Here is a 27,194-nt window from a genome sequence, read left to right on the forward strand (position 1 = left end):
CCCCTTGAAATAAATTGGAACTTTCTTCCCCAAGAGTTCAAGCCAAAATGCTCTACGAGGCATCAATAAAAAAGCAACGGGCTTATTTTGCAAATTAAGGATCCTTTCCTAAGAAAGAGGATCTGTATGAAACACCATGAATTATCCAAGTGTGAAGTGATAAATAGGAAAATGTACCCAGCCAGAGACCTTTGCAATTAGAGAAAACATTCTTTGCTTCATCTTTTTGCAAGGTCGGATTCAATTAGCATGTTCAGTGAACAGTGGAGTCCTGGCTTCTCTTTACAACCTGTAATAGATGCAATTATTTTTCAGGGTTGCTTCCATTCTGTAAATATGCCAATATTGCCTGGTTTAAAACTAAGTATATTTTTATAAGACCTATGGCCCCTAATTCCTCTCAATTCATGGGACTTCTGCACAGTGGCAGAAATTTCATATCAAGGAAGATGAATAGCCAAATATTTAACTCTTTTGCCTAAACATATAGAGCATATCAAATGTACACTTGGTCTCCTAATAGAAATCCTGACTTCAACTTTGGTCTTCCTCATCCTATAATTTAGGATTATCATGTTCATACTGTAACATACTCAGGCAGATTGATGCAAAATAATGGGTATTCACTATACCATGAACTGTAAAATGTCATTGTGAGAAGTACACTAAAGAGGTAGAAAGTTCTGTCCAGCTGTGACTTTCCATCTGCTCCAGAATCAATCTAATGGAGGTAATTGTCAGGGTATAGACCTTTGGATTAGAAATACACTGATGTACTGTGGACAGAGTCATGACAACACGTGTTCTATCACTTTTTCTTCACTTCTAGGGCTAAATTCTTCCCACATGACTGTGAATTATGTAGCAGAAATTGATAGAAATTTTAATCTCAATAGTGAATGCTCAGTAAATACCTATTTTTATACGCTGCTCAGGCAGATAGTCTTATCATTATTAAGCTACCACCTTCGGATGCAGAAGATAGGAAACATGGGTATTATCTCTTTGTTTCTACGCCTTACTCATTTTCCCATGCAGGATCCGCATTATAAAAGCTGGTAGTGTTCCAGAAGTTAATTTGTGAATCAATTGTCTGGAACTTGAAATATATTTTTCCCATAGAAACAATATTAAAAATGATAGGTTAGGACAACCTAAAACATGCCTACTTAATCAACAATAAACATTAATTCTAAAACTTAACCAAGTTGCTTAACTGGACTTGATTCGTTAGTTGCCATAGGAATATATTTTTACCAAAGTTAGAGTTCTACTTTTTATCTTCCACCCCAACCTCCAGGCATATGTATAAGCATGTCCCAGTGTCTCAATATCTGGATTTTGAGAGTGAAGAAATAGGACAATCTTAGTGCATCTGGTTGTGGTTTCACTGAGTTAGTCTGTCTGGGCTTCATCTGGATGACATGCAGGGGAAATGGAGAATTAGGAAACTCTAAATATGGAAGCTTAGAGACAGGTGTGTGGAGAATTGCCAGCACATAACAACATGGCACTAAATAGACTGTGTAAAGGACATTTGCTACAATATCAAACCCCTGTGTGAACTCAGCTGGGAAGTGTGCATCAGGTGATTCAAATTGCTAGCTGCTCTACACGTGCCAGGAAATGACCATAGGAGCACCTTAGCATTGATTCAGAAAAAATTTATACTTAGGAAAATATGGTTTGTGTTGTGTAACAACCATCCAATCCTTAATGGGTTAAGATAAATTTTCTTTCCAACTCATATTACATATCCAACACATTTCGGTGCCTAGAGTTTTAAAGTTTGTGATCAGAGTAATCACACAGAAACCCATGTTAATAGACAGCCAATATCACAATAGTTTCTGTTCATCATAGGGGAAAAAAAAAGGCCTCAGGAGGATGCACTTTTGACAGTTAAACTCCTTGACCTGCAATGGCCTGTTTCTTATCGTTACAGACTAATCTCATCTCTTCACCCAAACACAAGAGAACATGGGCCATAGTTTTACCAGCTACCTGGAAGCAGGGTGAGGTACAAGTGCAGGAAGAAAACTGGAAACATTTGTTGAAATATTTAGACTGCCACACATAGATTAACAAACTATACCCAAGTGATACTGAATAATCATCTTGCAGAGTCCCACTACCAGTTTTGAAGATATCAGATACAATTAGTCCTAGAAGAATGATATTAAGCAAGGATTAGAAACAAATACCAAAATAGCAAATATTAATATTTGGTTCCGAATGTGTTTGTATAGGGTATTTTCACCTACATTATAGAACTATATGGGCTTCCTAGGTGGTGCTAGTGGTAAAGAACCCACCTGCCAATGCAAGAGACATAAGACACATGGGTTCCATCCCTGGATCAGGAAGATCCCCTGAAGGAGAGCATGGCAACCCACTCCAGTATTCTTGCCTGGAAAATTTCATGGACAGAGGAGCCTTTTGGAGTCAGCAGACCCCTGACCTCATGGGGTCACACAGAGACAGACACGACTGAAGCAACTTAGCATGGCAGCACGGTATAGACTATATATACATATATATATATATATATATATATATATATATATATATATATACACACACACACACACACACACATATATCTCCTAAAACCAAACAATGGGTTTTTCTCATGCAAAAAATATACTTGAACTGAAGGACTTTATTGATGTCTTCTCCTGCCAATATGATGGAAAATTAAGTTTGTGATTCTGTTTTTGTCCTTGAATAATAACAGGCCCTTCACATATCAGATCTTCAGGCACCCTTAATTCATTCCCCTTCTTCCACTAAATCAAACATGCATTGTACAGTGAGTAACCTGGGATTTAGTATAGTCAGAGTTTTCTAAAGCTCCTGTTCCTCTGATTCTTAGACATTCTAGGGCTTAAAGTTGGAGAAGGCAATGGCAACCCACCCCAGTACTCTTGCCTGGAAAATCGCATGGACAGAGGAGCCTGGTAGGCTACAGTCTATGGGATCGCTAGGAGTCAGACATGGCTGAGCGACTTCACTTTCACTTTTCTCTTTTATGCATTGGAGAAGGGAAATGGCAACCCACTCCAGTATTCTTGCCTGGAGAATCCCAGGGACGGGGGAGCCTGGTGGGCTGCCGTCTATGGGGTCACACAGAGTTGAACATGAAGGCAATGGCACCCCACTCTAGTACTCTTGCCTGGAAAACCCCATGGACGGAGGAGCCTGGTGGGCTACAGTCCATGGGTCACTAAGAGTCAGACACGACTGAGCGACTTCACTTTCACTTTTCACTTTCATGCATTGGAGAAGGAAATGGCAACCCACTCCAGTGTTCTTGCCTGGAGAATCCCAGGGATGGGGGAGCCTGGTGGGCTGCCATCTATGGGATCACACAGAGTTGGCCACGACTGAAGCAGAGACATTACTTTGCCAACAAAGGTCCGTCTAGTCAAGGCTATGGTTTTTCCTGTGGTCATGTATGGATGTGAGAGTTGGACTGTGAAGAAGGCTGAGCACTGAAGAATTGATGCTTTTGAACTGTGGTGTTGGAGAAGACTTTTGAGAGTCCCTTGGACTGCAAGGAGATCTAACCAGTACATTCTGAAGGAGATAAGCCCTTGGATTTCTTTGGAAGGAATGATGCTAAAGCTGAAACTCCAGTACTTTGGCCACCTCATGCGATGAGTTGACTCACTGGAAAAGACTCTGATGCTGGGAGGGATTGGGGGCAGAAGGAGAAGGGGACGACAGAGGATGAGATGGCTGGATGGCATCACTGATTCAATGGACGTGAGTCTGAGTGAACTCCGGGAGTTGGTGATGGACAGGGAGGCCTGGCGTGCTGCTATTCATGGGGTCGCAAAGAGTCGGACACAACTGAGCAACTGAACTGAAGTGACTTAGCAGCAGCAGCAGCAGGGCTTAAAGTAAGATTCATCATGCAGAGAGTACTTAGTGCTTATAAATCACATAACTTCATATCTGATCTTTTTCCAAAAATACATATCTTCTGTTCATTATAGAAGAAAATATTTCCACTTAGTAGGTAGGTAATGCTCATAATTGTTTTAAATTTAAAAATTGTATATGCTGAGTTTATATTTTTTATAGTACAAATTTTACGGTTCAATTAGTGGATGTTTTTTTCTAATATTGAAATAGAGGTAAATACTTAAATTTTTGTTTCAGATCCTTTAAAATCTTATTTTTCTTAATTTTTTGACAGTTTAAAAGTCCCAAGAATGTAACAATAGGTAAAGACAAAATCCATCAAAAAATATACACAGTACTGACTTTACCTATATACTATTATATGTGAATGATAGTTTACAAATCACATATTTCTAAAAAAAATACTGACTCTTTATACATATATCAACCTGATTTTTTGACAGGATGAATAATTGTAGTAACATTATTTCTTTTATCTAGTTAATTTATCTCTTTGTTTAGTCCTTGAGCAAATATTTATTGGCTACTTATTGAGCACCTACTATGTAACTGGGCTTCCCAGGGGACGCTAGTGGTAAAGAACCTACCTGACAGTGCAGGAGATGTAGAGACTGGGGTCGATCTGTGGGTTGGGAAGATCCCCTGGAGGAGGACATGACAACCAGCTCCAGTATTCTAGAGAATCCCAAGGACAGAGTAGCCTGGTGGGCTACAGTCCACGGGGTCACAAAAAGCTGAACATGACTGAAATGACTTAGCATGCGGCATATTATATAACTGACATATATGACCCATATAAAATTATCCTAAACTCATCAAATGTTCATTTTAGTGTGGTGAGATAGACAGTTAACAATTAAATGAGTCAAGTCTATATGTAACATGCCAGCTGGTGAGGAGTGCAATGAAGGGGAATAACAGGACCACCCCCATTTCCAATTTTATGATTCAGTCTGTATTTTTGACTCAGTAAATTATACTTACAGACTTATGTACTTGTTCAGAATAATTTTATTTTGTAGTTTATATTGAGAGAGAAGGACAGAGGAGAAAAGAGAATTTTCAAGAAAGAGACACTGCATGTAATCACATAACAAATGCCTCATCCACATAGAACCTAAATTTTGGGCAGTGCACCTATCATGTGTAACTGGGCAGTGTACCTATCATGTGTAACTGGGCAGTGCACCTATCATGTGTAACTGATCAGAAAGTATCAGAGCACTTCTTGTTGACCTAATCCAACATCTGTGCCGCCCTCCTCTAGAGAAGTGATAAAATCGAATATTTTAAATCTTTCTCACTTCTATTTATTTTTTTCCCTCTCTTGGCTTTCTCTAGCAGGCTAAAGGTTTTTCATGCTGAGCTCCAGCCACTCATTTTTTAAGTGTTACAATATAAAAGATAAACTTGTAGGGAATTTTTTGTTGTTGTTTGTAACTGAGTAGTTTTAAAACATGAAATTCTTGACATTCAAAATTATAAACCCTTGGGTTAGGGTGTGGATCAGAGGTCTACTTCACAGGGTATTTGTTCTAGCATATAGACTTACTACATTAAATAAAAATGATTTTACCATTGAGAGCATTAGAACTGGAAATAAAAATCAGTCCTTCTCTTCAGTCCTTTTGGAAGACTAGTTACCTCTTTAGCATATCCCCTCACTGGGCCTACACAAAATGAAAGGCAGTGTACAGGAGAGCCAGTCAAAATGAAGCACACAAACATTAGTAAAATGAAAAGAATAAACAGGTTTTTTTCTTAAATAACTTGCTATGAAGAAGGTAGACTGCTACAGAAGTAGCAAGAAACAAAAATTACATACAGTATGATAAATGATAATAAAAGAATGGCTTGTACTTAGAACTAAAACTTCACGGAAGAGTAACATCCATTGACTAAGTAATTATATTTGAAAAGTGATAGTAATACCATGTTCAGAGCTGAAATTATTTTTCAACATGTCCAATTAAACACAGATATATTAATTTCAGGATTCTTAACTAAAATGAAAACGATGACAATTCTCAATGTAGAATAAATGTGGAGATGTATGTGTTTTGTTTACTATTCAATTGTCCTCAAGCTTAAGAATTAATATTATGAATGATAACCAAGCACCTATGTCAAAAACTGGTCTTTGATCATTTAAAATTGTTTTAGCTATTGAACCTATATCTCCCCCAGTCATTGTTAACTAATTTGTGTGTGTGTGTGTGTGTGTATCCCATTTTAAAATAACTGGTTCAAAGTATTAAATAGTCTCAAGTGGGCTGAACTTAATCCCCTAATACTGTGACATTCCTGTTCTAAGGATACCCATGTTGTGTGACATATTGCCAGAGCCAGAATGCCTATGAGTTCAATCACTTATAGAAAAGAAATGTTCCTTTTCATTCTTCTTTTAATTGGGAGATTGAGTTACCCTAATGTCTCTCTAGTAGTAGTAGTAATGTCTGTCTTGGAGAGGGCAATGGCACCCCACTCCAGTACTCTTGCCTGGAAAATCCCGTGGATGGAGGAGCCTGGTGGGCTGCAGTCCATGGGGTCGCTAAGAGTCAGACACGACTGAGCAACTTCACTTTCAATTTTCACTTTCATGCATTGGAGAGGGAAATGGCAACCCACTCCAGTGCTCTTGCCTGGAGAATCCCAGGGATGGGGGAGCCTGGTGGGCTGCCCTCTGTGGGATCACACAGAGTCGGACCCGACTGAAGCAACTTAGCAGCAGCAGCAGCAGCAATGTCTCTCTAACACCAAGTCTCAGATTAGATATCAATTTTAGCACCTCTGAAGGATTCCAGCATAATGACATCTTGAAGACACCTCTTATGCTACATTTGCGGTCAAGTTATTACAACAAAACCCCAAACTTGATGAAAATCCATCCAGCTGTACTTTGACTCATGTATTGACAAACTGACATGAGATTTGGTTTATGTAGACAATAGACTTCCAACAGCAAAAGGCCATCCGGTGTTTTATTTCCCCAGAATAAGCTAAGCCAACATTTATCTTTCCTGGACAAGGTTAATCAGGAAATGGGGAAGTGTCTCTAAAGTGTTGAAATGAGTGATAGGGAGATACTTCAACACTGCTTTTAATTCTGCTGTTCGTGTCACATTTCACCTGAGAAAGAAAGTTTCCAGAAAGCAATAAATTAACTGTGCTAAGTACCAAAGATACTATTTCCTCAGTATTTTTTAAGTCTCATGAATTCAGATAATACTAAAATATATTTTAATGTAAAATTCCATCACAATGCTGGCTAATGGAACATTTGTAAGATTAGTTGTGGCAGGCATATGTTGTTCTGATAGAATTTATATTAAACATTCCTCAAATTCACAATTGAATGTTGCAGAACATTGTGGAGTCTTCTTGTGATATTACAGGATATAGAACTTCAGTTTGAAGTATAAGGAAAACCCGAGAAAGGATAGTGTCCTTCACACTTTGTGCAGGTACAGATTCATACTTGCCTTTATTCAGTTCAGTTCAGTTCAGTCACTCAGTCGTGTCCGACTCTTTGCAACCCCATGAACTGCAGCACGCCAGGCCTCCCATCACCAACTCCTGGAGTTCACCCAAATTCATGTCCATCAAGTCAGTGATGCCATCCATCCATCTCATACTCTGTCATCCCTTCCTCCTCCTGCCCCCAATCCCTCCCAGCATCAGAGTCTTTTCCAATGAGTCAACTCTTCGCATGAGGTGGCCAAAGTACTGGAGTTTCAGCTTTAGCATCATTCCTTCCAAAGAAATACCAGGACTGATTTCCTTTAGAATGGACTGGTTGCATCTCCTTGCAGTCCAAGGGACTCTCAAAAGTCTTCTCCAACACCACAGTTCAAAAGCATCAATTCTTCGGTGCTCAGCTTACTTCACAGTCCACTGGATAAACCATAGCCTTGACTAGACAGACCTTTGTTGGCAAAGTAATGCCTCTGCTTTTGAATATGCTGTCTAGGTTGGTCATAACTTTCCTTCCAAGGAGTAAGCATCTTTTAATTTCATGGCTGCAATCACCATCTGCAGTGATTTTGGAGCCCCAAAAAATAAAGTCTGACACTGTTTCCACTGTTTCCCCATCTATTTCCCATGAAGTGATGGGACCTGATGCCATGATGTTCGTTTTCTGAATGTTGAGCTTTAAGCCAACTTTTTCACTCTCCACTTTCACTTTCATCAAGAGGCTTTTGAGTTCCTCTTCACTTTCTGCCATAAGGGCGGTGTCATCTGCATATCTGAGGTTATTGATATTTCTCCCGGCAATCTTGATTCCAGCTTGTGTTTCTTCCAGTCCAACGTTTCTCATGATGTACTCTGCATATAAGTTAAATAAACAGGGTGACAATATACAGCCTTGACGTACTCCTTTTCCTCTTTGGAACCAGTCTGTTGTTCCATGTCCAGTTCTAACTGTTGCTTCCTGACCTGCATACAAATTTCTCAAGAGGCAGATCAGGTGGTCTGATATTCCCATCTCTTTCAGAATTTTCCACAGTTTATTGTGATCCACATAGTCAAAGGCTTTGGCATAGTCAATAAAGCAGAAATAGATGTTTTTCTGGACAGTAGAATAGCTTAAGTAAGATATAACAAGCAAGTCCTTAAGACAGATTTAGAATACTTAATGTGTCCATTATTAAAAAACACATAGGTACACACTTTTAAGTCAAAATATTCAATTTTTTTGGTCTTCAAAATGTGTGGTTAAATAAGTTATTTTTTAAAAGTTGTCGATTTAATTTATATTTGTTATTGCTGTTTTATATAGACCTTTTACATGCTTCTTTAGTTGGTTATTATTATTGTTGTTATTATTACTATTCTTGCTACTATTATTGATGTTGCACAAGGTTAAGAGACTGATCTGTAAAGAAATACCTTATCCTAGGACTTAGGACTGACAATAAATATATAGTTGAGTTAGAAACAAAAACTATGTGTTTAGACTTTAAATAAACTTCCCAGTACTCCACAGATATTGACAGTGATAAAGAGCACATCTATTGAGGCACTTGTTTAAGATTGAGGGTTAAGAGATGAAACATCTAATTCCAACCTTCCACCCTATATTCTTAATGATCTCAAACAAGGAGTTATAAATTCCCTGTGCTAAGTATTGATATCTGAGGCACTTTAAAAGCTACTTATTTAATAATGGTATGGTTGCTATTTTTTTAAGTCTTACCATTTAGAAGTGCATGTGGATTTTTTATGAGGGAAATTGCATCTGGAATGTGCTTTCAAATAGACTTCAGAAGGGAAAAAAAAGAACAGAAAGAAATAAACAGCAATAAAGGCAAGTGGAAGGGGAAAGAAAAGCGAAGGGACTACAATGGAACAAAAAGAAAGAAAGAAAATTAAGCTCTGAGTAATAGATAAAACAATACTGTTTATTAAGCATTGAGGTTGGTTGGTTGATGTTTGCTTTCAAATAGACTTCAGAAGGAAAAAAAAAAAAGAACAGAAAGAAATAAACAACAAAAAAGACAAGTGGAAGGGGAAAGAAAAGCAAAGGGACTGCAAGGAAAAATGGAACAAAAGAAAGAAAGAAAGAAAATTAAGCTCTGGGTAATAGATGAAACAATACTGTCTATTAAGTATTGAGGTTGGTTGGTTGATGCAGAAGGCTTCATTCTCCCTTCATTTTTGTGTGCAGTTGCAAATTCAAAAACAACAACAACAAAAATCTACAGTGTTTTCTCACGCTCTAGTTTTACCAGTTCTAGAGATTTTACTTTAATTCTTTGAATTACTGGTTCCCAGATTATGGTGCCCAGAACAATGTCATTACCTGTTCATTAGTTTAAAATACAGATTATTTGGATCTACCCATGAACTATTAAATCAGAAGTCCTGTATATGTTTAAAACAGAGATCACTGGGATCCACTCTTGAACTACTACATCACAAAGCAATCCCTGTGATTTTGATTTGTAAATTTAAGAACCATATCTGTGTGAGGTTCTATATTGATATTATATTTAGTGATCTAGGTTATTCTACTATTAGGTAGCACTAAGAACTACTGGATAAAAAGATCTCTGAGGTCAATAAGTCCTCTAAAGGTTTATTTAAAAAAGTAAATTTCAAAAAATACAAGAACACACATTCATATACTTATTCATATTCATATATACATATACACATTCATATACACTTTACCTTTTGGATTTGTTTTACAATGTGGTACAGATTCCTCATATAAAAATAAGTAAATTGATACATTTTTCATAAAGTTTTCATTTTTATATATTTTTATACATCTGTGTAAAAATTAATTAATTTTGAAGATTGAGTCCTCCAAGTCAAATAGAGAATTGTAACTTATAAATTTATAAGTAACAAGTCACATGTACCTAAATACTGCAGTAGTTGCTTTTGGTTCTGAAGTGAACATTGTTGTAAAGAAATGTATCACTCTCTGTCCTTTCACCTTTCGTGTTTAAAAAAAAAAAAAAATATATATATATATATACACACACATATATATATATATATATATGAGTACAGTTGATTTAAAGTGCTGTGTTAGTTTATGTTGAACAGCAAAGTGAATCAGTTAGCCACTCTTCTTTGGATTACTTGATTGAAACCTAAATCTAGATTTAGATTACAAATATCCACTCTTAAGATTCTTTGCCCATGTACATCATTCGAGTATTCAGTAGAGTTCCTTCTGCTATGCATAGGTTCTTATTATCTATCTAATATATAGCAGTGTGTATGTGTGAATCTCAATCTCCTATTTTATCCCCCTTTCATTCTCTCCTTGGTGGCTATGAGTTTGTTTTCTACATATATGACTCTCTTTCTGTTTTGTAAATAAGTTCATTTGTATCACTTTTTTAGATTCCACTTATAAGTGATGTCATGTGATATTTGTCTCTCTCACTTCACTCCGTATGACAATCTCTAGATCCATCCATGTCATTGCAATGGCATTATCTTACTTTATTTTAATGACTGAATAATATTCCACGTTTATATATGCCACATCTTCTTTATCCATTCCTGTGTGAGTGGATGTTTATGTTGCTTCCATGTCCTGTCTATTGTATATAGCACTGAAATGAACACCAGGGTGCATGTATCTTTTCAAATTACAGTTTTCTCTGGGTATATGCTCAGGAGAGTGATTCCTGGATTAGAGAGAAACCTTCTCCTACACTGTTGGTGAGAATGTAAATTGGTACAGCCACTATGGAGAAGAGTATGGAGGATCCTTAGAAAACTAAAATAGCACTCTTTATTGCTGAGATTAAACTAAAACATATAAAACACTAAAGTGGTACCTGACATATAAGAACAGCTAAGTATTATTTTAATTTTTGTTGTCTTAGTTTCTGTTGCTCTGCTGCTGCTGCTAAGTCGCTTCACTCGTGTCCGACTCTGTGCGACCCCACAGACGGCAGCCCACCAGGCTCCCCCGTCCCTGGGATTCTCCAGGCAAGAACACTGGAGTGGGTTGCCATTTCCTTCTCCAATGCATGAAAGTGAAAAGTGAAAGTGAAATCATTCAGTCATGTCCAACTCTTCACAACCCCATGGACTGCAACCTACCAGGCTCTTCTGTCCATGGGATTTTGCAGGCAAGAGTACTGGAGTGGGTCGCCATTGCCTTCTCCATTCTGTTGCTCATCTATATATTAATAAGTTACTCTGCATATATCTTTACAGATTTTACCATGAAAAAGTTGTAAAAATTTTAGATAAATTTTATTTTACATATTTTTTTAATTTTTTAATTTTTTTTTTACTTTACAATATTGTATTGGTTTTGCCATACATCAACATGCATCTGCCACAGGTGTACATGTGTTGCCCATCCTGAACCCCCCTCCCAACTCCCTCCCCATACCATCCCTCTGGGTCATCCAAGTGCACCAGCCCCAAGCTTCCTGTATCCTGCATTGAACCTGAACTGGTGATTCGTTTCTTATATGATATTATACATGTTTTAACGCCATTCTCCCAAATCATCACCTCCCCCCGCCCCCCCCCCCCACAGAGTCCAAAAGACTGTTCTATACATCTGCGTCTCTTTTGCTGTCTCGCATACAAGGTTATCGTTACCATCTTTCTAAATTTCATATATATGCATTAGCATACTGTGTTGGTGTTTTTCTTTCTGGCTTACTTCACTCTGTATAATAGGCTCCAGTTTCATCTACCTCATTAGAACTGATTCAAATGTATTCTTTTTAATGGCTGAGTAATACTCCATTGTGTATATGTACCACAGCTTTCTTATCCATTCATCTGCTGATTTTCTAATGTGTTTCTTTGTATTATATAAATAACTGAAACATATTATTTTTACCTTAGTGAAATATATAAATATTTATCATGAGCATTATCTTCTATGTAAATTAAATAGCAGCATTTCTTTTAGCAATTTATTTTGATTAACCAAAAGCCAACATTTTTGCATAATTGCATAACTGATTGCAACATAATTGCATAATTTCTTGGGAAGAGTGTCAAGACCATTGGAACATGATTTGCTGCTGGGTATAAAAGAGTAGAATATAAGTAGACTTCATTGTTTCAATAAACAATTCTGTAATGATCTAAATTGACCCAATTTTCTTTAGTACTAAGCTCATGGAGTATTAATCTATTTCAAAAACTTTAGCTGTAATCCTCAAATTTATTGAAATTGTCTTTAACATAGGAACTTACAAGATTCCATTTTGATTAAGTTTTGATAATTTTTGAAAGCAAAAAATATAGGGGTTTGGTTTTTGTTTTTTCTAATTTTAGATGGCTTTATTTTAGGTAATCTTCCAGTTGACCAGCTATAAAGTGTTAAATTCTATGGGTATAAATTTCATCTGCAATATGAGTATTTGGATGAGTCATTCTAAAAGCAATTTCAATAGAGAAGACACTCAGTATCTTTAGTTGTAAATATGTCAATTATTAGTTTCATTCCCTTAGATAAGTCATTTAATCTGATTTCTGAAATCGCACATATACAAAAGAGAAGATGGGCCATATGATCTCTGATGCCTTTTTAGACTGTGTGTATGTGATTCAGAGATTGTGATCGATGTATCTGTGAATCTATGTCTCTCTAGGAAACAGATTTTGAGAGTAAGTTACAGAATATATTTGTATATCAAAAATGGATGGTAGTTTAAAGGAGCCAGGTTTCTCATCACTGGAGTAGGAGGTTTAAGGTAAGCAAGGAGACAAGTCTAGAATGATGTTTGTATGAACTCATGTTTAGCTTGATATAGAGATGGCTCCATATAGAAAGGGGCTTCCCAGGTGGTGCTAGTGGTAAAGAATCCACCTGCCAATGAAGGAAATATTAGAGACATGGGCTTGATCCCTAGGCTGGGAAAATGCCCTGGAGTAGGACATGGCAAGGAGAAGGAAATGGCAACCCACTCCAGTATTCTTGCCTATAGAATCCCGTGGAGAGAGGAGCCTGGTGGGCTGCTGCCATAGGGTCGCACAGAGTCGGACATGACTGAAGCAACTTAGTGCACACATACATGTAGAAAAATGTACAAATATATGTATATACATTAGTGTGTGTGTGTGTACTCAGTCATGACCAACTCTTTGCAACCTCATGGACCAGGCTCCTGTGTCCATAAAATTTTCCAGGGAAGAATACTGGAGCAGGTTGCTATTTCCTTCTCCAGGGGATCTCCCTGACACAGGGGTCAAACTCACATCTCTTGCACTTCCTGCACTGGCAGGATTCTTTACCACTGTGCCAGCTAAAAAGCCCATATACATTAGTAAACACATATATTAATTTGTTCAAGCAGCTTATAGGGATTAGAAGCAATAAAACTCTGGTAACAATGAACGCATCTGGTGACCATATCTTGGTTTCTCAGGCCATTCTCCAATAAAAGCAGCAGGTTCTCTTGGAGAAATGACTAGATCTAGAACTCAGGCAAAGAATGTACATGACAAGCCTGTAGTATATTATTTGGTCAGAAAGTAATGAAGTTTTCAAAACAAACAAAATCCACATTCATGCAATTCTGTTAAAGGGACTCCATAGCTACCTGAAATAACCCATGATGGCCAAAGGCAGAACAATTTGAGCAATAAAATAATACTGGATTATAATCCAAAATAAATACCTTTGAGACCATCCTGATATAAATAAATGACTACGTAACTAACTGGCAAAGAAGGACAAGCTTTATTAGAAAAATTACAAGTAATAGAATATTAGGTTGGCCAAAAAGTTCATTTCGGTTTTTCTGTAAGATGTTATAGGAAAAACCTGTACAAACTTTTTGGCCAATTCAATATTTAGATACTCAGTTCTCAAGAGGGAAGTAATTATCCATTCCTAAAGTGTGGGCTATATATATATATATATACACACACATATACTTCCTTCCAAAGAGTGCTCTATGGAAAGGGGAGTGGGAAGTAAGTTTATAATAGGAAACCTTAAAAACATCCCTCAGCCAGTGATCAAGGTTGACATCAATAATAATATGTTCTGGATGGCATGCTGAAATGATAAAAGACAAAAAAAGACATTAGTTATTAACTAAGAAAATTTTAACAAAGTAAGAAATTGAAAATAGCATATCAATATTTAGCTCACTAATTGTGAAAAATGCACTACACTAGTGTACGATGTTTATAATAGGGGAAACTGGGTGTTGGGTATCTAAAAACTCCCTGTAATCTATCCTCAGTTTTTCTATGAATCTAAAAATACTCTCGAAGTAAAGCTTTCTTAAAATAATGTAACATTTTAAATTTGTCTTTTAAACCAGAATTTATTATTTATTTAGCATTTTGCAAGATATCAAAGCTTTGGGGGATGTTTATTTTCTTAAATTTCTGTGAAAACAGTATCTTTTAAATTTTTGAAGTTTTCCCCTAGACTTCAAAACAGAGCTTTGATACTATTTCAAATGCTAGCTTGATGATACATGAGTGAATTGGCTGAAAATTAGAGTTCAATATTCAAGAGGCTTTTGTAAGTGTCTTAATATTCCTCTCAGCAAAATAAGAAAAATAGACAAGTTTCCAGAGTGATAAGATTTTTCACTCTACTGTTGCAGTAATATTGGAAAATCTGGTTTAATAGGAGATACTTATGGATTTTCTAGACGTTCTCTAAGGACATTACATATTTCTATTTATAGCTTCACTGCTGACTATCTTCCTTATCATTCAATTTGGGTTTTATTTTGTTAACCATGTTTTTGTGCCTCAGAGGAATGGCATTGTTGCAAATTAGCAATGGCAAAGATTAGCTGGTAATATTGACTGTAACAGAGATCATTTAGGATTAAGTAAAACTATTTGATTCTGAGGATGAGCTATGTTTTAAGAGGGGAAAAAAGTAAGTTTGCTGGCTTGTCTAAAAGACTAGGAGCACGGTTGGTTTGTCAGAATATTTTCTACATCCCTTCTATTTTCCCATCTCAATTGACAGCTATTCACTTCACCTTCCCTCTTCTCAGACAGCATGCTGACACGTCTGAGTCTTCTCACCCCATTCACTTTCTCTAAACTCTCCCTCAGGGAAACTGAAATGTCAGCTTTTGACTCTGGAAAAGATTGATTCATCATCAGAAGTTCATTTTGCCTTCATTCCATTCTTCACTATATTGTCTGGATATACATATGCAATTATATTAAAACAATTATAGGAATGTAATGAAGTCATTCTTCTTAGTTGCCTTCTTTCATAATCTACTTAAAGAATCTCTCACAATTATCATTCAGAGAAGGAACTGATTATTTCTGGTAATCTTTTTTTTATCTCCAAAAGCCCCTAAACTGCTATGGCTTACAAATTTCTAGTGGCTCATTTCTCAATGATGGAGAAGTCTTAGAAGTTTATTAAATTCCCACAAACTACTTGTCATTGTTTTACCCAATATATTGGTTAAGTTTAGATTAGGAACTGGTTGATATTACTGTAAAAATATTCTGTGCCATAGTTTATGATGGAGAAAACTCCTTCCCATTCCTTTATTTTTGAGCCAAAGTTGGTTTCTGTGGTTATGGACTTTTGATAATCAGTGTTAAATTCCTTATTAGTACCTTTGTCATTCAGTCACTCAGTCTTTTTCCACTCTTTTTGACCCCATGGACTGCAGCAAGCCAGGCTTCCCTGTCCCATTCACGTTCTAATATATTCTCTGTGATTGTCCGTACAGAACAGCATTCTGGATTTAAAACATTTCTTATTGTTTAAACCTGAAAGAATCTCAAAACCTCTTTAATTTTGTTTGAAAATCCTATGCAGATAGAGGATCAATTTCTATTTGGGGTCTCAGTGGAACAAGAGAAAAGTAGAAAAAGTGAAGCTGTCAGTAAGCTTAGAGATAGGAAAGACCAAGGAAATGGCGTGGAGGTGGTAAATGGAAGGAATCAGGGAGAGTGAATAAAGTTGATGAAAATTAGGTCCAGAAATGAAGATGAGTCATTTGGAAAGGGTAATTTCCTGTGAGTTATTAGAGATCTGGGTAGAATCCAGTGGAAAATCCAGTACAGAAGCATAGGTAAAAATAGAGATTAAGCATATGTGGAAGCAGTCACAATTTATAGGAATTGTTCCTGGAAGAAGATACTGAGGTTTCAGTTGAAGCTAACAGCATCAGGAGAAGGAAATGGCAACCCACTCCAGTATTCTTGCCTGGAGAATCCCAGGGATGGGGGAGCCTCATGGGCTGAAGTCTATGGGGTCGCACAGCATCAGACATGACTGAAGTGACTTAGCAGCAGCAACAGCATCAGGACAAAAATCTCCTGCCCAAGTGTCATAATGCTCTCTATTGCACAATGCACTCTTTCTGTGTGATAGAAGGCAGACATAGGCTGACATACATAAGCAAACTGTTCATTCTGCAATAAAGTATCACAGCCAAATGCATTTTAAATAATAGCCAGAACTGAAGTGAGATAGAAGACATAGTTACTTGCAGTTAGAAAAGGAAATTAATAAGCTAAGTATAACCATTAGAACGGAGAAGGCAATGGCACCCCACTCCAGTACTCCTGCCTGGAAAATCCCATGGACGGAGGAGCCTAGTAGGCTGAAGTCCATAGGATCCCTGAGGGTCAGACACTGAGTAACTTCACTTTCACTTTTCACTTTCATGCATTGGAGAAGGAAATGGTAATCCACTCCAGTATTCTTGCCTGGAGAATCCCAAGGACAGAGGAGCCTGGTGGGCTGCCGTCTATGGGGTCACACAGAGTCAGACACGACTGAAGTGACTTGGCGGCAGCAGCAGCAGCAGCAGCAACCATTAGAAAGTAAGCCAACACTTGAAATCTGAAACCTCTGTTTATTAAAGAAAATATTGAGTTGTGTTCTATGAAGTTATAGATTCTGACAATTGGTTCCTCAATAAATATGACAAAGTTCTAAGGCTGATGTAAAATTACTCTTATAAATTTAAAAAAAAAAAAAAAAAAAAAAAACACTGTTTTTCTTAGAGTAAAACTTGCAGTATTAAGTAGAAAACATTTGGCTGTTTTTTTTTTTTTTTCAATTTGGAAATTTGGCCCATAAGTTGCCACTGACTTTCCTAGATATTGTGCCATAGTTTGAATACATTCCAATAAGAAATGTGTAGGTGGCTTTACTTACACATGCAATTGCCACATATCACAAAAGGTCTTTCAAATATTACAGAATAATATAGGTTAAAATCAAACTCTTTAGTTGCCTCATGTACAATAGTTAACAGCAGATGTGTTATTTATGTACTCCTATATGTTGAGAATTTTCAAACTTTTCTAACTGGAATTTTTCCATTCAAAGTATTCTGTGCAGCTTCAATGTATCAAGTAAATAAAAGAATAATTAGATGCAATTGGTGAAAGTGAGAGACGTCCAGCATAATCTTGATCACTTTGTCTCCTCATCAGTCTTTCCCACTGACACAACATATCTCTGGGAAATTCTAGGGTTCTCTGAAATGTAGTTTAAAACCACAGCTGTCAACTGTATAAATTTCAGCCACTAAAATGTAACACACTTGGATCACAGTAGTGGGTTTCTTGCAAGTCATTGGTAAGCCACTGAAAAATCATTTCACTTCCTCCAACCCCGCTAATTTTAGTAAGAAATAATGGTACTTGGTGAAAAGAAATTTAAATATTGAAAAACTTGTTTTATAGATGAATCAGCTTCTAATTTTTATTTTTCTATCATATTTTCCAGGTATATATTTGTTTTAATTTCTTCTCTTTCCACAAGTATCCCATACACTTGCCTGTGGCCTGCACATGCATGTACCTATGCAGACCCCACATGTTCCTTTTTTATACAGGTGAAAAAATAAAAAATCACTGATTTGTACTTTAATTTATGCACCTAAGAAATATTAATCTACTTTCCTTATTTGAGGGTATAATTTAAATTCTATGTAGTGTTTAATAATATACAATATTTGGCTAAGGCAATATTTATTTTACCAATAATTAATAGATTGTGATTTTTAGACTATTTTATTAATTACAATTATTTACAGCTCAACTTTATAGAAGTATTGGCAAATATGTGCAAACATTTATGTAGGATGGAGCCTTAGAGGTGAAAATGCTAGGAGTTACTGAAGATTGCTCTCCAGTGAGCCACAGAGACTCAGGTCACAGTGATGTTGACTGAAAGACTGTGTGTGTACTTCCTCTGCCACGTGGTACATCATCAAAGTTATTTTATCTTTGAAAATATTGTCATTTAAAATTTTAATTGCCTTCTTTAATAGCTAGTAGATTGGGCATATTTTCATACAGTTGAAAGCCATTTCTTTATCTTTTTCCATAAATTGCTTACATCAGTATCCTGTTTTCTAATTAATTTATCAGAACCCTTCTAATATTAATAAAATTACCTTCTTTTGTTTTTTGAAAAAGATGGTCAAACTTCTCTACTTTTAAGTTTTACTTATGAATTGCATTTAATGTTATTTTGTTTTAGGGCTCTGGATTTGTTATAAAAGCTAATTGTTAATAATTAACAGTGTCAAACTCCTCTTTTTTATATTCTCTAGTGATGTGTATAAAATGCACCATTACAACAGAATTTACATTCATTTCTTGGAAAATGATACAAGTCTTGAGTAATTAGTGTGTTTCACTTCAATTATGAGAAATGCATAGTATTTTTCCTGTATGAATCATGGTTTCTGGAAATTTTAGTCAAGTTTGATAGTCAATTAAATTTTTACTTGCTGTCATTATTAGTATATTTTTCTTCCATTTTACAATTTGGTTTTCAATTTACATCTGTATTTTATTGGGCAGTCTGAAAACAATTATATTTTTATGTGTGCATGATAGATCCCTCATAGCTCAGTTGGTAAAGAATCCACCTGCAATGCAGGAGATCCCAGTTCTATTCCTGGGTCAGGAAGATCCACTGGAGAAGGGGTAGGCTACCCACTCTAGTGTTCTTGGACTTCCCTGTGGCTCAGCTGGTAAAGAATCTGCCTGCAGTGTGGGAGGCCTGGGCTCGATCTCTGGGTTGGGAAGATCCACTGGAGACAGGAAAGTATACCCACTCCAGTATTCTGGCCTGGAGAATTCTATGAACATACAATCCATGGGGTCTCAGAGTTGGACACCACTGAGTGATTTTCACATTCATGTTCATTTAGATATGTATATTGGGATGTGTGTGTGTGTGTGTGTAAAAAGAGACAGAGACAGAATCTGTTCCAAGCAGGCATAAAGTTATTAAGCTAGACAAGACATTTCCAAAATTTTATATATATTTTTTGCAATGAGAGCCACTCATGTTCTGGTTGTCTATTTCTACAAAATAAACTTCCTGAAAACTTAATATATTAAAAATACTTTATCTTTTGTGATATTCAGGACTGATTGACTGAACTAAGTGGTTGCCATTTGGAGTCCCTCATACAGTTTCAATTAGAGGGCAGCAGAAGCTGAAGTCATCAGGAGACTTTTCATCCTCTTTCAATTAAAGTGTGAAGGCTGAGCTAAAGGGGAAATTGGTCATCTCTCTCTCTCTCTGTAAACCTCTTTATGTGGTTAACTAGGCTTCTCTCATAACCTGAGAGGCTCAGAAAAGTTTGATGCCATACATTATGATTGAGAACTCCAAGAGATTCAAGGAGAGAAAATGTAGATCTTAAATGTCAGTGGTAGGACCATCAAAGGATTTGTGACCATCTTTAATCTCAGGTGTCATGTAATAAGAGCTTCCCCAGTGGCTCAGATGGTAAAGAATCTGCCTGCAATGCAGGAGACCTGGGTTGGAGTTACTTATACATTCATAAGTAACTTATCCCAGTTATGCTATTTATGAATATATGTTTATTATACATATACATGTATATCACACATACTTGTATGCATTTTGTACTATACTGTATATAATCCTGCACAGGTACTACTTACTAAGTGTTTTATTCTCCTTCATCTCTTCCTCACAGCCCTACCAGGCAGCTATTATAAATCTCTTTTCAGGTATAGATACAGAAAATTTATTTTAGGCTAGATTGTTAAACATTAGTGATGTAAGTTGAATTTGAATCTAGTGACATAATTTTTATCCTGGAAACTGCTGCTGCTGCTGCTAAGTCGCTTCAGTTGTGTCCAACTCTGTGCGACCCCATAGATGGTACCCCACCAGGCTCCCCAGTCCCTGGGATTCTTCAGGCAAGAACACTGGAGTGGGTTGCCATTTCCTTCTCCAATGCATGAAAGTGAAAAGTGAAAGTGAAGTCACTTAGTTGTGTCTGACTCTTCGTGACCCCATGGACTGTAGCCTACCAGGCTCCTCCATCCATGGGATTTTCCAGGCAAGAGTACTGGAGTGGGGTGCCATTGCCTTCTCCGTGGAAACTGCTAGGATGGTGTGATTATCTAGAGCATGCGGCTCGGCGGGAAATGTATCTAAATGTTATATAGTCATAGAAAGTTAGAAATTTTGAGCTTGGCAGAATTGTAGGGGTTATCTTTTTTCACCTCAATCTTTCATGATACAGAAGGGAATTTTCAGAAAATGTAGGCTAAAAAGTATAGATAGTGGCTGTAATTTGATAGACGGGAACGGCAGTCCTACCTCTGTCTTCACCTACTGTGGAACCTCCGAACACCGTCACTTCCGGTTTCTCCATGTGTGACATAATCTATCTGCTGCAGCATAGCAAACTGCCACAAAGTTTACAGTCTTCAAACAGCAGGGATTTATTATATCTATGGTGAAAGAAATGGCAACCCACTCCAGTATTCTTGCCTAGAAAATTCCATGGACTGAGGAGACTGGTAGGCTACAGTCCATGGGGTCACAAAGAGTCGGACACGACTGAGCGACTTCACTTTCACCTTCACTTTCATGGACTATGAAGGTTACCTGGAATGATTTTTTGCCTTGAGTTTGCTCAAGAAATGCTTGTTTTACTGAGTCTAAGCTCAATTGGGGCAGCTGAATCATCTGGAATCTTTCCACAAGTGGTCTTTCATGGCAAAACTCCTCATTCTGTGGCAATCTCAGGGCAGCATCCCCAAAGGTGAGAAGGCAGAAACTGCAGTTCTGTTGCGTTCTGAGCTTTGGAACTCACAGGATGTTACTTCCGCCTCTTTTTGCTGATAGAAGCAACTCACAAGGCTGGAGCAGATTCAAGGTAAGCTGCCATCCACTTATTGATGGCAGGAGCTGCAAGTAATATAGAGCTGTAGTTCATTGACTGCAGTCTCTAAAACAGAACAAACTGAAAGATGTCTTGTAACAGAATACATATATAGGGCTTCCCAGGTGGCACAGTGATAAAGAATCCACCTGCCAGTGTAGGAGACTCAAGAGACATGGGTTGAATCCCTGGGTCAGGAAGATTCCCCTGGAGGAAGAAATGACAAACTACTCCATTCTTACCTGGAAAATCCTATGAACTGAGGATCCTGGCAGCAGGTTACAGTCCATAGGGTCACAAAGAGTTGAACACAACTAGACATGCACGTGAGTGTGTGTGTATATATATATGTATATGCATATATATTAATAAACACATATGTATACACACATATATATTATATTTAATTTGGTGCCTAGAATTTTAAGTTTCAACAAAAAACTTTAATCTTCTCTGGCACTATTAATTGTTACTTTTGAGGACTTCTCAACCATGAGTTTGAGTTTGAGTTTATAATCAGGTTATATGATACAGTTTTATATTCTTTTTTCCTCCAGAGAATAGCTCTGGTTTATCTGTGTTTCAAATTCTGCTTCAACGTTAAAGTAAGTTAATTTTGGACTGCTGCCTCCTCTATTACCACCCCTAGCTCCTTTCCTCTCTTTATTATTCTCTTGAGTACAAGAGAACCACTTGTACTTAACATACACCACCACTTAACATAAATGTTTACTTTATTCTCCTTTACTTCTAGAATGTAATCTTTATGGGAAGAGTAACTTTGTTTTCCTTCCTCCTCTGCCCAGGGACTAGAATCCAAGTGATACATGATAGGTGTTCAATATGTGTAGTTTGAAAGGGTGCATGAATGAATGTTTATTTCACCTGTTTCAAAGCCCAATTCCACAGCAACAGAATGGCACAAGCAGTGGAGCATTAACCACAATGGTTTTCTTGTAAATCTAGATTAGCAAAACTTGCTTAATTCGATTGCTTTTTGACTAGTTTTCTTTTGCTGAAATGTATATTTCAAAGAGAACATCCCCTCCCCACCTTCGAGAAAAGAAAATCTACCAGACAACACATCATTCCTTTTTGTGAATTTTAAACATTACTGAGGTATATCAAAATACAACATAACCTAAGAACTTTTTGAAAAATATTCATAGTATTTTTACCTTTTGGCCCAATGTCAAGGAACTTGTATTTAAGAATGTCACAGATCCTAATATAACTTCTGAAGTTTTCCTGTAATGCTGTGGCATATTTTCTTTTTATATATTTGTTTAAAGAATCAGATTTAGAATAATTTGTGAAAAACATCTATGAATTCCAATACCTCGTAATAAAGGGCTATATTTGTGCTTTGCAGTTAATGTGGAAAACAGTGGATTACTTTGCTTGAAGTATAAATGTGTGAGACTTCACAATGACATGATATGTTATTGGGCAATAAGATATTTTTTGAAAATCACTTCCTTCTCAGTGGAAAATACTATTATTACTAAATCCTTCTCTTTACATGGAAAAAAAATGACAACATAGAATGTAAGATTTCAAGACAAATATTATATAAGCACTTTGCTTCTAATATCTCCTTTATGAAGTTAGCTGATACAAGTAAAGATAATTCATCTCAAAAAACACAAACTGAAACATATTTTCTAAAGTAATGAACAGAATATAAACATGAGGTAATTTTTTTCTATGTACTTTTTTCTTCTAAGGGATATGGAGGATCCTCAGAAAGGTATTTTCAGACAGCTTTTCTACCGTGATTAATATTGTCATAAAAATAGTCTTTTCTTTTTTTAAATTTATAAATATCTATCTCACTTGATTTGAAAATAGAGCCATGAGAAAGGTGGAATAGATATAGTTTCCTTTTTTCAGATAGAATTAATGACATTCTAAGTATTTACATCACAAACAAATCATGCAACTAGGTGTCACTGAACTAAAATTGGAATCTGAGTTCTGACTTCTAATTCCAGTGGTTATTTTCCCATAACAGCATACTCTGTTGGCTTGACAATCATAATCTGTAACTTCATAAACTCTTCAAAAGAACCCTCTAAAGTAAACATTATTAGCCTCATTTTTCAGATGGCAAGATTCACGTTAAATGACTTTAAAAATGGACAATTAAACTGAAGTTTATCTGCATCTATAATAAATGATCTTTCCTTCCTACTTCTTAAACTTTCTTAGTATGTTATGTGGATGCCAGTCTCTAGTATTTCTAAAAGTTTACTAAACTGTTATTGAACTAAGATCAAAGAATTTAACCTATATTGATTTACTTCAGTATTGTCTATGTAAATCTCAATTTCCCATCTCTCTTTTTCTCCATTTTTTTTAACCACCATGCAAAGTGCTACCAAGTGTTAAATATCAATGTGTGAAGGTGTCATTTGCTCTTTCTCAAGTTCAAGGTGCTCATATTTTTTATTCTGAAAATTACCTCATTGATTTTTCAAATCCTGTAAGGTGAAAAGCCTAGGACACTGCAAGAATTCACCACTGGGAGCCATGGCTTTAAAATGATTTGTAACTGTTCTTCAAATAGGACAGAGAATATTAGGAATTATTTCCTGTAAGGATGATGCTGATTTTCATCTTTTAAAAAGTCTTACCAGAATAGAAGCTATATTCATTCTTCACAAGCCAAAGTACCTTTGTCATATATATGAGTTCTAAGATAATAAAAAATCATCTTTTTGAGAACTGATTTGTGCAAGAATTAGCAATAGACTGGATTTGTGAATACGTGGCTATCTCAGCTCCAGTTAATCAGGGAAAACTCTTTAAAGACAGAATGAAATAGAGCACTCATAGATCCCTTAGCATAGAGCTTGAAGAAACTCCTTCTAAAGTATAGAATCTAGGTCTTTGGCAAGAAGCTAGTAACATTCTCCATCAATTCTCCTTGTTCTGTTGAATGGTTAAATATATCATTTCAATTATCCTGGATTGATAATCTAATTAGGATATCAACACCTTCATTCTCTGACAACAAATTGGAAATGAAATATCATTAAGAGCTGCCAATAAAATAATCTCAAGGATTTTTAAGGCTTAAGACTTTACACCTAAAGGGAAATAACTAGTAGACACTATAACTCAATAAATTCATTTTTAATTTAAACTATTACATAGTTGTCAAATTTGAAACTTTATATATTTGAATTGAAAATAATTATCTTTAAACAAAATAAGGCCCTTTGGGTTTAAGAAAGTTCAATACTACAAAAAATGCTTCTCAAGATTATAACATATAACCTTTCTCAAGTATCTTTATTTTATATATTTGATGCTGAATTGACTAAACATATATTTGCTTTACTTAAATGTATAGAATTTTCCCTATCATCACATTATTTGACTCACTTGAACTTTATTGTAATAGCAAGTACTGCAGAATTTTTCAGTAAAGGTTATTTTTACTCAAGATTTAAGATAGTTGTTTATAAAGTCTGTGAATGGGTGAAGACAGTAAAGAATCTGCTTATAATGCAAGAAACCCAGATTCTATCCCTGGGTCAGGAAGATGCCCTGGAGAAGGGAATGGCACCCACTCCAGTATTCTGCCTGGAAAATTCCATGGACAGAGGAACCTGGTAGATTACAGTCCACGGGGATGCAAAGAGTTTGACACTACTGAATACTTTTCACTTTCATCTTGAATATTTCACAGTCTTCCTTTGAAATTTAATTTTAAAATATAAATTTATTAAACTCAATAAAGGTGAAATAAAACATAAATTTATTAAATTATACACTGGTAGTATGAAATTTTTTGTGTCCAAATTTTAATTTGAGGCAATTATTTGGAAAGTTCAAATCTTCTCTAAATCTTCATGCAACTCACAAGGAATATTCTCAAAGGATTCTCAAGTATTTCCTATGCTATGCTATGCTAAGTCACTTCAGTCATGTCCGACTCTGTGTGACCCCATAGATGGCAATCACCAGGCTCCCCCGTCCCTGGGATTCTCCAGGCAAGAGCATTGGAGTGGGCCGCCATCTCCCTCTCCAATGCATGAAAGTGAAAAGTGAAAGCAAAGTCGCTCAGTCGTGTCCGACTCTTAGCGACCCCATGGATTGCAGCCTACCAGGCTCCTCCGTCCATGGGATTTTCCAGGCAAAAGTACTAGAGTGGGGTGCCATTCCTAGTTGGTAAATAAAGCAAAGAGTTTGAGACTGGCCTGGAATTCCATGCCAGATGCACTTAGTTGCAGAGAATATGAACAAGTCAGTGATTATTACTTGATACTATTAAGATAGCCATTTTAGGTATGCACTTTATTGAATTTATGTGAAAGGCTGTAGTTCTATGCAATGTACTTTTTGCATAAAAACAGATGTATTTTACACATTGTATTTGCTATTATTTCATGTGGTTAAGGGCTTCCCAGGTGGCACTAGTGGTAAAGAATCCACTTGCCAATGCAAGAGGTGTGGTTTTGATCCCTAGGTCAGGAAGATCTCCTGAAGGAGGGCATGGCAACCCACTCCAGTATTCTTGCCTTAAGAATCCCATAAACAGAGAGGCCTAGCCAGCTACAGTCCAGAGGATAACAAAGAGTTGGACACAACTGAAGTAATTTAGCAAACACACACATGTGGTTAAAACCTAAAGACACATCTTTTCATGCGCTTTTTTATGGTAACTCAGGCATATTCACTGTACAGTTCTCCATCAACATAAATAATCGGTTTCTCCAGGTATAAGAGGTAAATTTTCTAGAGCTTTAGAAGGTATAGTGTGGGCTCTAGTTCCCTTCAGGGTATTAGGTGTGTTTACAAAGGATAAGAAATTGTTCAGACCAACCAGAGATGGGTGTCATAATTAATGTCTCCCTCAGAGCCCCAAGTATCAACAGCTGCAAAGGAGCTCATCTTTTCCTCTGAAACAGACCTAAGTTACTGTGCCATGAAAATTCTCATTAAACAATTGTTATTAACAGTGCTAAGATGAAGTTCCTTCAAAGAGATTCATGGCCACTAAGACTGAATTTAGGTAGGTGTATTAGTTTTCTACAAATTTCCAGAAACTTAGCAGCTTAAAAATAGATTTATAATTTCACAATTCTATAGGAAAGAATACAGTATGATTTTTCCTATTGGGCTAAAATCAAAATGTCAGTGGGGTTCTGTACCTTTCTGGAGAGACTAGCTGAGTATCTGTATCCTTTCCTTATGGGAATTCCTTCCTTCATTTTCAAAGCCAGCAAGTCCTTCTAACATTGCAATACTCTGATCTCTTCTCTGACCCACTCTTACACTGTTTATGGCTCCTCCAATTACATTGGGCCCACCACCAACAATTTCACTATCTTAAGGTCAGCTGATCGGAGAAGGCAATGGTATCCCACTCCAGTACTCTTGCCTGGAAAATCCTATGGATGGAGGAGCCTGGAAGGCTGCAGTCCATGGGGTCACTGAGGGTCAGACACGACTGAGCGACTTCACTTTCACTTTTCACTTTCATGCATTGGAGAAGGAAATGGCAACCCACTCCAGTGTTCTTGCCTGGAGAATCCCAGGGACAGGGGAGTCTGGTGGGCTGCAGCTATGGGATCACACAGAGTCAGACACGACTGAAGTGACTTAGCAGCAAGGTCAGCTGATAAG

This window comes from Bos taurus, chromosome 26, assembly GCF_002263795.3.
Source record: "Bos taurus isolate L1 Dominette 01449 registration number 42190680 breed Hereford chromosome 26, ARS-UCD2.0, whole genome shotgun sequence".
Lineage (NCBI taxonomy): Eukaryota > Metazoa > Chordata > Mammalia > Artiodactyla > Bovidae > Bos > Bos taurus.